The sequence below is a fragment of the Rutidosis leptorrhynchoides genome, chromosome 4, assembly GCF_046630445.1.
Source record: "Rutidosis leptorrhynchoides isolate AG116_Rl617_1_P2 chromosome 4, CSIRO_AGI_Rlap_v1, whole genome shotgun sequence".
Classification (NCBI taxonomy): domain Eukaryota; kingdom Viridiplantae; phylum Streptophyta; class Magnoliopsida; order Asterales; family Asteraceae; genus Rutidosis; species Rutidosis leptorrhynchoides.
Genome location: NC_092336.1, coordinates 179,332,794 through 179,345,002, shown reverse-complemented (window position 1 = coordinate 179,345,002; position 12,209 = coordinate 179,332,794). Strand labels below are relative to the sequence as shown.

Below are 12,209 nucleotides of genomic sequence, written 5' to 3'. Positions count from 1 at the left end.
TTCTCGCTAGTTTTTTTTATATATTTCTACCGTTCGAAGAAAAAAATAATGTAATTTAGGTGTTGTTTGGTTTTCAGTCTATCTTATTATTTCTTATTTCTGCGCGCCCGCAAACTGTTTGTTTTTCTGAACATATAAGGTAAAATAATGTCTTATTTTGTCTGCAATATCGCAGACTTAGAAGTGTGCTTCTAAGTGTTGCACATAGAATTATGTTACTTTGCAGACATAAAAACAAACAGTCTTCACTATTCAGTATACAGACCTTTATATCACATCTTCTTTACAGACATGATCCGAAGATCTTTAGATAAAAACATCATCAAAAACAAACAACACCATATTGACCGAGATTTACCTGCCTCATATTAACGATCCCCTAAATCAATCCTTATATAAGTATAAATGAAATATTTATACCCGCCCCCGTATATTATTACACAAAAGTACCATATATATATATATATATATATATATATATATATATATATATATATATATATATTATCAATAAGAATAATTATGATGAGTGTTTCACTTTTCACAAGGTCGATTTCGTCATTTTACACTTATTTTCCATAATTACACTTATACTACAAACAGTGACCTCCCACTACCACATATATTACTCAACACCATCGGTCTAACACCATTAGTGAAGCGATACGTCCTAATCCATCAGGACGAATACAATAACATATGGATACATTGCGAGGTATTTGACCTCTATATGATACATTTTACAAACATTGTATTCGTTTTTAAAATACAACTTTCATTACATCGAAAAATGACATGTATGCATACTATCTCATAATATATCCAAACTATGAATGTCTTATTATCAATCTTGATGAACTTAACGACTCGAATGCAACGTCTTTTGAAATATGCCATGAATGACTTCAAGTAATATCTTTAAAATGAGCAAATGCACAGCGGAAGATTTCCTTAATACCTGAGAATAAACATGCTTTAAAGTGTCAACCAAAAGGTTGGTGAGTTCATTAGTTTATCATAATCATTCATTTTCAATTATATAATAGACCACAAGATACTCATATTTCGTAAACAATATGTGTAGGTCTACTCACTGTTGTAAAATCATTCATATGAAGAACACCGAAACCTTTCAAAATAACTCTCCAACGGTAGCTAATGCGTCGTGCAATGCAAAATCATCTCACCGTGGTAGTTAATACAACATAATTTCAATAACGGTAGCTAATGCGTCGTGCAATGCAAAAATTTCTCACCGTAAATAATTTTACAACGGTAGCTAATGCATCGTGCAATGCAAAAATTTCTCACCGAGGGTAGCTAAAACGGTAGCTAATGCGTTATTGTTAGTATCATTATTATTACTTTTACTAATAATGATATTAATAACAATAATACTTATAATAACAATGATGTTAGTATCATTATTATTCTCCTGCTCGACTTTGTATTGAGGATGGTTCGGTGCGTGATCATAACGATGGTTTTGACGTGGCTCTCCTGGATCAGTTGTTCTCTAAGGGGTTTCGCACGGTTAAGTCTATCCCTCCCAAGTGTCGTTTGGGGTTTTCTCGGGTTTTGAAAGGTGCTCTTGATAAGGTGATCTTTAAGCCTGATGACATTTCTAGTTGGGTCTCTTTGTTGGTGTTACCCCTTTGTACCCTTAAAACCTTTCGGCCACGGAGTAGTCGTGAGTCTAGGTCTTCGATAAAGCGTCGGCATCAGGAAGAGAATATTTCCCGTGCTATTTGCTCTTGGGGGACAGCGGGTGGGAGTTTACAGCTTGTGAGGGAGTATTTGGCAGAGGATTCTCCTATGTTGTCAGTGGTTGATGATGAGGTCCTTGATTTGGAAGAGCGTAATATTAAGCAGTGTCGTAGGAAGATTTGTGATGGCCATTACACCGCTGCCGCTCGTGTTCTTTCTTCATCAGGCGTTGCTCCTTATAATGACGCCACACTGGCGGACTTGCTGTCTAAGCACCCTTCTTCTATCGCTCCATCCTTGCCTGATATGACGGTTGATCACCTTCACCTCGTTACGACTTCTGCTGTTGTTTTGGGCCAGATTAAAAGTTTTCCTCGGGGCACTTCATGTGGTAGGGATGGTTTACGTGCACAACACCTTATGGATTGCTTGAGTGGTGCTGCTGTGGCAGTCTCGGATGAGTTGGTTGGCTCTATTACCGGAGTCGTTAATCTCTTTCTAGCTGGAAGGTGCCCTATGGAATTAGGAGAGTATATTGCTAGTGCTCCCCTCACACCGCTTGTCAAGCCCGGCGGTGGTCTTCGTCCTATAGCTGTGGGTACTGTTTGGCGACGTCTTGTTTCGAAGGTTGGCGCTGCTATGGTTGGCCAGTCTTTGGGAAGTTACTTCGATGGTCTTCAGTTTGGTGTTGGTGTTTCTTCAGGTGGTGAGGCTATTCTTCATGCTGTGAATCGGCTGATTGAGGATCGTGGCTCTGATGTTGGCCTCTCTATGTTATTAGTTGATTTTCGAAATGCCTTCAATCTAGTTGATCGTACGGTCATGTTACGTGAAGTTCGCCGCCTTTGTCCGAGCCTTTCTCGGTGGGTTGAATTTTGCTACTCTAATCCAGCCAGATTGTATTATGGGAACCACACATTATGGTCTTCTCAGGGGGTGCAACAGGGTGATCCCCTTGGTCCGCTGCTTTTTGCTTTGGTCCTACAACCCTTGGTTTCTAAAATCAGAGATAATTTTGAGGTTTGTCTTCAGGCGTGGTATTTGGATGATGGTACTATTATTGGGGACACTTTGGTGGTGGGGAAGGTTTTGCATTTGATTATGGAGGATGGGCCTCGTTTTGGGCTGCATCTCAACGTTGAAAAAACAGAAATTTTCTGGCCTACGGAGGACCCTCGCAGCAGGCAAGTAGGTGTCTTTCCTCCTAATATTGCTCGGCCTTTAAATGGTGTTAAGTTGCTTGGGGCCCCCGCAAGTTCCGATCCTGGTTTTAGTAGTGAACTGGTGATGCAAAGGGTGACCAAGTCCATTGCGCTTATGGATAAGGTTGCTAAGCTTGATGATCCTCAGTGTGAGTTGTTGTTGCTTAGGGCATGTACGGGAGTTTCTAAACTCTACTTTTCCTTGCGTACTTGTCCTCCTAGTATATTTGAGGCGGCTCAACACGCTTTCGATGGAGCCCTTCGATCTTCCTTGGAGCGTATTGTTACTGCTTCAGGGCCTGGGTTTGGTGATTGGCAGTGGCGGCTTGCCACCTTGCCATTTTCATTTGGAGGGCTTGGTGTTTATTCTGCGGGAGATGTTCGTCATTATGCTTTTCTGGCTTCTCGATTACAGTCTGCTGGATTGCAGACCAAGCTACTACGTCATGCGAGTATTGTTGGTCTTGGTCGTGCTTTTGAAGATGCATTGGGTCTGTTTAATAAAACAGTTGGGTTTGATATTTTAGGTAATCCGAGTGAGGTCGCTGCCCCAATACTCATGAAGAAATTGGCAGATGTTTATTTCACAAAGGTTACCGCTTCTGCAGAATCCACTTTTTCGTTATCTCCCCGACAATCGGCCTTATGGAAATCGCAGCAGGGTGATCACACCTCTGCTTGGCTAAGGGCAGTCCCTATTTTGGGGTTGGGTCAGACGATGAACGCAAAGACTTACCGATGTGTGTTGTGCTACCGGTTGGGTGTTCAATTGTTCTCTATCTCGACGGCATGCTCTGCCTGTTCAAGGGTTTTTACTGGGGATATTTTCGGGGATCACGCGGTGTCTTGTGCTGGTATGGTGGGTATTAAGCATCGACATAATGTTGTTCGGGATTCCCTTGTTGATGTTTGTTATCGATCTGGGATTTCAGCGAGAAAGGAGGTTGACATTGGGTTGTCTGGAGGGAACGACAGGGCCCTCAGACCTGCAGATGTGTTACTTTATTCCTGGGATTGTGGTCGCGATGTTTGTGTTGACCTGACAGGGTCTTCTCCTTTGACACAGTCTGGGCTTTCTGACTTTGTCCCTGGACGTGCTGTGGTTGATGCGGCTCGTCGGAAGCGGGTCAAGTACGAATCTAGCTGTCAGACGATTGGTTATGGTTTCATTCCTTTCTCATTTTCTTCCCTTGGGGAATTAGAAAAAGATGCTGTTTCTTTACTAAAGCGGGTTCAGAAGAGTTCGATGGCGCATGATATTGGTGCCGGTGCTGCTGCTCATATTTTTACTAGGATAGGTTTTGCTATTGATAGAGGTGTGGGGGCCCAGATTGTCTCTAGGCTCCCCACTAATTTTTTGTAAGTTTTAATACTTTTAAGTTTATTATAATAATAATAATAATAATAATAATAATAATAATAATAACATAACATAACAATAACAATAATAATAATAATAACAATAACAATAATAATAATAATAATAATAATAATAATAAAAGCTATCTTAAAAGGCTTTAAAAAAAATAATTGCTCGCTGCTGGTTGAACCTGCAACCTCACACTTACCCCTCACAGTCCCATACCATTGAGCTGCAAGCTATATTTCTGAAATTATCTATCCTTAAAAACTATTAACTCGTATTATCTGTCAATATATCTTCTTCATCATCTTACAATTCATCCGTCATCATCATATCGTCGAACAGAAAGCAAGCTGATTCATCATCGTTAGCGTTTACCATCAGAAACCGAGACCCAGCATAGTAAACCGAATAGCAAAAAAATATAATAAACCGGATAGGATGGTGTTGATGATCGGAGGAGACAAGTGGGTTTCGTTCAAAGTTGATGGGTTTGGTTTTGTGATTTAAACAGAAGATAGCAATCAGTCGTTCGTTAGCAAGAGTGGTTCGATTGTTCGATGTTAAAACATGCTAACGTGTGGGTTTGTTTGATGTGGGTTTCTGGCCAAGCAAAAAAAAAAAAAAAAAAAATTAGCAGCAGCTTTTCGAACATCACAAGCCACATACAAAGCCTCGGTTTTGCAGTAGAACACAATAAGAGAGCAGTAGCAGTTGCTTTAGCCTTGTTCAAACGAAAGCAAAGCACTAGTACTCGTAGGTGATGGCAGGAAAAAAAAATAGTAGAACTAGAAGTAGGAAGCTAATAGTAATAAGTTGTACTCTGTAGTTGGTCGAGTAACAAGGGAAAGAGATCAAAAGAGTTGGTGATAATGGAATATGATTGTACATCAATATCAATATATATATATATATATATATATATATATATATATATATATATATATATATATATATATATATATATATATAATAAAATAATAATAATTAATAATATAAATCAAGTAACATGTGGGCAAACAATACTAACTCAATTGATTAGAATACTTAGCAGCCGTATGTTTGTGTGTTATATCGTGGTCCATTGCTAAACAATTAAAATATAAAAGCGTTCCTAAAAATTTTAAATTTTTAAATTAACTATATTTATTTATTTTGGTCATTAAATGTTTGAAACCTGATCAAAAGGGTGCGTCTAATATTAATTTTTAGTTCCAAATAATATGTACGGAGTATTATAATTTAAACTAAAATGAAAAAAAAAATATTTCTATCAAACCTAAAGTCTTCGTAATCAATTTACGATTCAACTTTCATTTTAAATCTTCATAATTTCGTATTAGATTTATAAGAACACTAACGATACGTCAACCGAGTAACACAATTGATTAATAAATGTATTCAATAAACTTTTATATCTATAAATAGATTCATTTTAATAATAAATTTTATCATATCTTGTATTATTTTATTTTACACAATTAATTCTAATAACTAAATAATATAATATTTCAAATTATATTTCAAATTAATATATATATTTATATTTTTAAATATATATGTATCTATTTACAAATAGTTGTTCGTGAATCATCGAGAACAGTCGAAGGGTAATTGCATAAATGAATATAGTTCAAAAATTTTGAGACTTAACCTTACAGACTTTGCTTATCGTGTCGAAATCATATAAAGATTAAGTTTAAATTTGGTCGGAAATTTCCGGGTGGTCACAATTAGCCTGCCACCTGCCAACACCACCAACCCACCACCATCAGCCTCCTACCACCATCGCAACCAACATCCAACCACCGCCACCATTCACTCTCAATGTCAACCTCACCAACATCATTACCGAAAGCCAAAACCACCACCACTTCCAACATCCTTCAACCACCGGGCACCACAAACTTCAAACTCCGACCACCACCTATCCGAAATCGCCTACAGGAACTCCGGCTAGAAACCAGTGCCGGCTGATTCCCGGCCAAACAAGACACCGGAGAAGACGATTCCGGCAAAACGACTGCAGATTGCTTCTCTTCTAATACGTGGGATAAATAAATTAAATAAGAATTCGATTATAAAATAAAAACGTACAGTTACAATTTTCTATTGAATAAAGATTATAAAAGGAGTCAAAAAATGAGTGTGATCTATTCTCATTTTAGTAGTTGTTGAGTTGGTACATTAACACCGACTATTTATGTTACTCACCACTTTAAATGTAAGACTTTAATCACAACTTGGGTAAAGATCGCGCACATCAGCGGAGATCATTGACGGAGTTGGGTTGGTAGACGGAGGTGCGTCGTAGTCGGAGTTAGTTGGTAGAAGGAGGCGGCCAGAGTTGGATGGCTTCGGCAGAGTTATGGCAGCAGCGACGAGGCAGAAGCGACGAGGCAGAAGCGTGAATATTTGGGTTGAAGGTTTTTTTTTTGATTTAGGGTTAATAAAAATTAATTAGGGTTAATAAAAAAGGGACAGAGACGCTCAACAAATAAGGATTTTAAGGGAATGGAGTGGATTTAGATTTTAGAGTATTTGTTTTCTTAAAACTAGTGCAAATACCCGTAAACTCACGGGATTTTAAAGAAAAATCAGGAAATGATATGTTATAGTTGACGAATATTATTTAATCAAAATGTGAATCTTATAATCAACATGTAGATAAAATAGCATAATTCGTCAATTCGACAAAAACTCAATATCCTAACCTTCAACTTCCAAGGAAGTTGCATATGAATGTATTTGCAAGTAAGTTGTAATGACATCATTCTTATCCCCTTTTAATAGAATATATAATATAATATAATATATAATATATAATATAATAATAAATAATAATAAAATAATAGATAAGTTCAAACGGGTCAAAACATATGACTATTATTTCAAATTTTTGTTCATGAAATGGGTAGAGCTATGATTTAAGAGGACAAAAAGAACATTAAAACATGTCTATCTGAATGTAATATTAAAACCTCAAGATATGCAGCAAGTTAAAATGAGGACAACCCTCAACCTTTACAAAATGCACATACAGATATATCATCAAGTAGAAAAAAACCATTAAGTCTATTCACTTATATTTATATATACATTATCATAAACACTTTTTAATGCAACTAAATAAGTCAAAAATGACATGATAATAAAAATCTTACCCTGTAAAAGAAAAATACTTAAGTAAACACTTCTGTCACCATAAGGACATACAAATCTTGTAAGTGTTAAAATTGTACCAGCACCACCATTTCCTTGCCATTACCCATCCCTAAACCAAACATTTGCTTTCCTGCTTACCATAAAAATAAAAAACTAAAATTATATTACAGTTTGTAATCAACCAAATAATTTTACTGAAACCTTAACTTTAAATCCAATATAAAAAGGTTGAATAACATCAACGGATCAACCTCGTGTATATGAGAAAAATTTTTTTAATATAAAATAAATACACCGTAATACATTCTAAGATGGGTGGATGGTGACTGTGTCAAGTACCTGGAGGAACTCAATTTTGATCAAAAGATTGGATGAAATATGTTTAGCATTCCAAATTGCCGCACATCGATAACTAAGAATTTCAAATAATTATTATAAATAACATAATTTATACTCCTATAAAATAAATAGACCACTAAAAGCCTTAATATAACAAAATCAATATCATATTCAAAAGAGTCTTCAAATCCAAACATTTCTTATAGTCCAGATCTATAATATGCAAAAAAACCAATTTTTAGGAAATAAAAATCATATATTTGCACTACACACATCAGAATCTGAGTCTATTGTTATGAAGTAAAGACTCCATGGTAAGCACATAGTTCAATTCTAAAAACCCTTCTCAACTGGTTTCAGTTGCCATATAAGGCCAACCATAATATTCATCAAATTTTTTCTTTGTTATACACTGAAGCACATTTCTCACAAAAGCTTTATAATCCTGTCTTGCTTCAGCTATGTTACTTTTACATGATCACTTTCCAAACTCACATCAAAACCCATAAGCTGAAGCACATACCTTTTTTATAACCGTATATTTGTTCTATGTGTCAACAACGCCTCTACAAACAGCCTTTGTTGAAGTGCCTGCAGGTTACCATTGGTCATTTTAGACAATACTGTATGGAAGTGATACAAATGTACAATTTCACATAAGTATTGTTATACCTTATCTATGAAAAAAAAGGAATAAAAATCACCTGCACGTTTGGCATTGGTCCTCAATCTCCAAATCTACAAAGATATTACAACAGCCCAAGTGTAACAAAAACCGATTAAGTTCTTTAGCTGAAGTGTTATGTAACTGCTTAAAATTTCACCATTCTTTAAGGAGTGTAGTTCAACAATGCATCAACATAACTCTGAAAAAAGATGTCGGTTATAAAAATTATCGATATAAAGCAAGCAAACATTAAATTAGAAACATGAGAAACATGAAACAACTATCAATGTCATATAAATGCAGATTTGAAATCGTTGTACATCATAAACATGAAACAACTATCAATGTTATATCATGGTTAATTTGGCCAGCCATCTTCAGAATCAATTTCAGCTGTTTTAAGTTTTAACTGAAGTTTTATCATTCAAGTTCTTAAAAAGTAAATCGAGAACAAACCAATATATTATAAAAAATTTGAAACTTTCATCCAACCACTTGCTTTTGGGTGAAGTTTTACTAATTACCAAATAGTTAACCTACAACACCAAATTCACCTTTACCTCTTTTGGTGTAGACATTTCATCAAACATGTGGTGTGCATCATGTTCATATTCAATAAAAAAAACTAACCTTTCTTTTAGCCTCTCTCCTCGTATACCTTGCAAACATAATTTTGAAGAATATTTTGGATTTAAGAATCACTGAAAAAAATTGTGAACCACAAACAATGTACGAAAATAGAAGCATGAATAAAATTTATAAATCAGCAAAAATATGAAAAACAAAAGCTACCTGATAAGGAAGACCGGTTCATCACTCCAATTCTGTTATCCACTTCTGTTAAATATTTACCTACTCTAAATTCTTCATCACTTAGTCATTACTCATCTTCTTATCTGCACACTGAATAAAAATCAAACAACTCAAACTGATTCAGAAGTTACAAATATAAATATTGATGATTTAGTATGAATGAATAAAAAGAGATTAAGAATCATACTTGAACACCATGGCAGACGCTGCAATAATTTTCTGGTACCAATTCAATTGATTATGAACCCTAATTTGTATTTTATGAACCAATTCAATTGATTATGAACCCTAATTTGAACCATTTCCATAAGCATGAATCAATTTCAATACCTAAATGAAGATGAAGAAAATTGTTACCTCATCAATTTCATTCAAAGATCCAACAGGTACAAAGATTGAAGAAGATGGATGAAAAATTGTTACCTCATAGAACGTGTGTTTATCGGAATTAGGGCAAGAAATCAAAATAAGTTTTCTGATTGCTCGTATCGTAATCAGATTTGTAAAAGATTTGTTAATCCAGCGCCTTCAATTGAATCAAAGATTTAAGAGAATTTGAAAATGATAGAAGAAGATGAAGAAACAATAGATATTTGAAATATGTGATTTTTGACTGTAGAGCATCAAATCTATAGCGTGCATAAAATTACTTTTCCAAGATAAAAGGCTGCTGTATCCTTCTTTCAAGCGTGCAAGCCAGAGATATGTTTATCGGTATTTTTTTTTTCTCCCAATCTTTGTTAGCCTTTTACTAGTTGTAGTAATTTTATTTAATTAAAAATAATCACTCTTTGATGACATTAGCAAAAGCTCTAGTTTTTTTTCTTTTTTTATTTTTATTTTTTTTAAGCAAGGGGAAGACTTTTTATGACATCACTTTTTTAGACAAATATAAGAATAGAATAGATGAGTTTGGCTCAAAATAATATACATTAAGACCTAAATTTCTTTTTATTACAATTTTTTTTTTTTTTTTACAATTTTGAATTAGCCATCTATTTATTGAAGCATAATGAATTCTTTAGTAGTGTTTGGATATCCATTAAAGTATTTTTATTGTATTACTTAAACTTTATTTATGAAGGCGATCCAAACAAACGTGCAGCTTCCCTATATGAATGCGGAGATCCATAAACCTAAAGCGTCCATTAATGAATCGTTAACCGACATATTTTTTCCACTTATTTATCCACCTCTCTTTTCATTCCTTTTCTTTAAACGTTCAATTAACTAACCGTTAACCGTTTTTACGTATAGTTAATCGACCATTAACAGACAAAAATCACCCCGCAGCGAAGCGCGGGCTTTCTATACTCGTTCTTAACACAAAGATTACAACATATCAAGGTAGAGATTTTTCATTTTTCAAGTTTAAATACATCTCATATTTCCATATCTTACACCTTACATAGTGGGTATTTGTTATTATTTGTATTAGTTACAAATTGTTTCAAATATCATAATTAACATTATTGTTGGCATGCATAAATTCATTTCATTTTGTTTAAAGGAATTACGAACAAACTGAGTAGTTTTTTAGCGGAAAAAACGAAAACTTCATATAACTAATATGGAAAACTACCACCGAACTATTTGTTAAGTGGTAAAAAATTTCAGTTGGTTCTGGACTTGTATCCTTGAAAAAATAGGTGCAGGTTTAAATTCTGGGGGGTAGTTTTCTCCAACGTTGTGTCTCTTGTATCCTTCACTCTGTGCGTGTCAAGCAGTTAGCCTAAAGCATTCCGGGTATGCTTTGCGCAATGGATGCGAGGAGGTTCTTCTTAATGGGTGAGTAGGTAGCAAATGAGAAGATTTGATGCCCAAATTGCCATTCTAAAAAAAATATGGAATACTTCATAAAAAAAATGAAGCCCCAATTACAACCGAGAGAATCCAAGAATCCAACGAGCATGACAAAACAAATACAACAAAATGAACCAAGCTAAGAATTAACTAGCAAACAAAAAAAACACAAAAACTACAACCAAAGCACAACAAGAATCAAAACAAAGAAGTGAAACATCACAACCAGTTGCCGGTCAAACCAATTACATATCTTTTACGAATTCTCCAAACTTCTCCCGTTCGGCCCCTTACATGTGACGACCCGGAGATTTCCGACCAAATTTAAACTTAATCTTAATGCGATTTCGACACGATAAGCAAAGTCTGTAATGTTGAATATTAAAATTTGTAAACTATGTTCATGTATGCAATTACCTTCGACCATTACCGACGATTCACGAACAATTCGTTACAAATAAATATATATAGTTATATAAATAAGTGTATATATGTACATGAGTATATATATATATATATATATATATATATATATATATATATATATATATATGTATATATAAATATAAACAAAAGTATATATAATAATTAGAAGTAATAAAATTTAATCAATTAAAAGTAAAAATATAAACTAATGAACAGAATAATTAAATTGCTATGAATATTCATATTTATGATATCTATTTATATAAATAATGGTGTATATATATATATATATATATATATATATATATATATATATATATATATATATATATATATATATATAATTATAAACATTCAATATTTGATAAAAGATATTATGTATATTACAAACCTATTAAATATTACATCAAATCAATTACAAGTTTAAAAGTATAATTGTTATACTAATATTATTAGTACTTCCATTATTATTACAAACCTAAATGCTAATATCACAATTTGTTAAATTATTTTTTTATATATAAATATAAAGGTTAATACATGTAAAGTCTTATAATTACTAATATTATTATTGTCATTATTAAAATCATTATTATTATAATTAGTAATTATAATTTTTATTAGTATTGTTATTAAATATTATTATTACCATTATCATTTATTATGAAGTATTATTATTATCATTATCATTATTAGTATTAGAAAATAATACAAATTATTATTA

The 12,209-nt window shown here is 33.7% G+C and overlaps 1 long non-coding RNA gene across 3 annotated transcripts; it reads right to left on the bottom strand.

Annotated features, from left to right (window-relative positions):
- Nucleotides 1–7,294: 7,294 nt before the first annotated feature.
- LOC139841324 (uncharacterized) lies at nucleotides 7,295–9,946 on the bottom strand. Of its 3 annotated transcripts, XR_011757407.1 has the most exons (8): nucleotides 9,680–9,943; nucleotides 9,444–9,586; nucleotides 9,236–9,346; nucleotides 9,074–9,101; nucleotides 8,481–8,642; nucleotides 8,300–8,367; nucleotides 7,777–7,849; nucleotides 7,295–7,567 (listed from the first exon to the last, which is right to left on the bottom strand). It is a non-coding gene; the product is annotated as an uncharacterized lncRNA (long non-coding RNA). The 3 variants fall into 3 exon arrangements; XR_011757405.1 differs by having other exon boundaries at nucleotides 9,074–9,346; nucleotides 9,680–9,946; XR_011757406.1 differs by having other exon boundaries at nucleotides 7,295–7,546; nucleotides 9,074–9,346; nucleotides 9,680–9,946.
- Nucleotides 9,947–12,209: the final 2,263 nt, after the last annotated feature.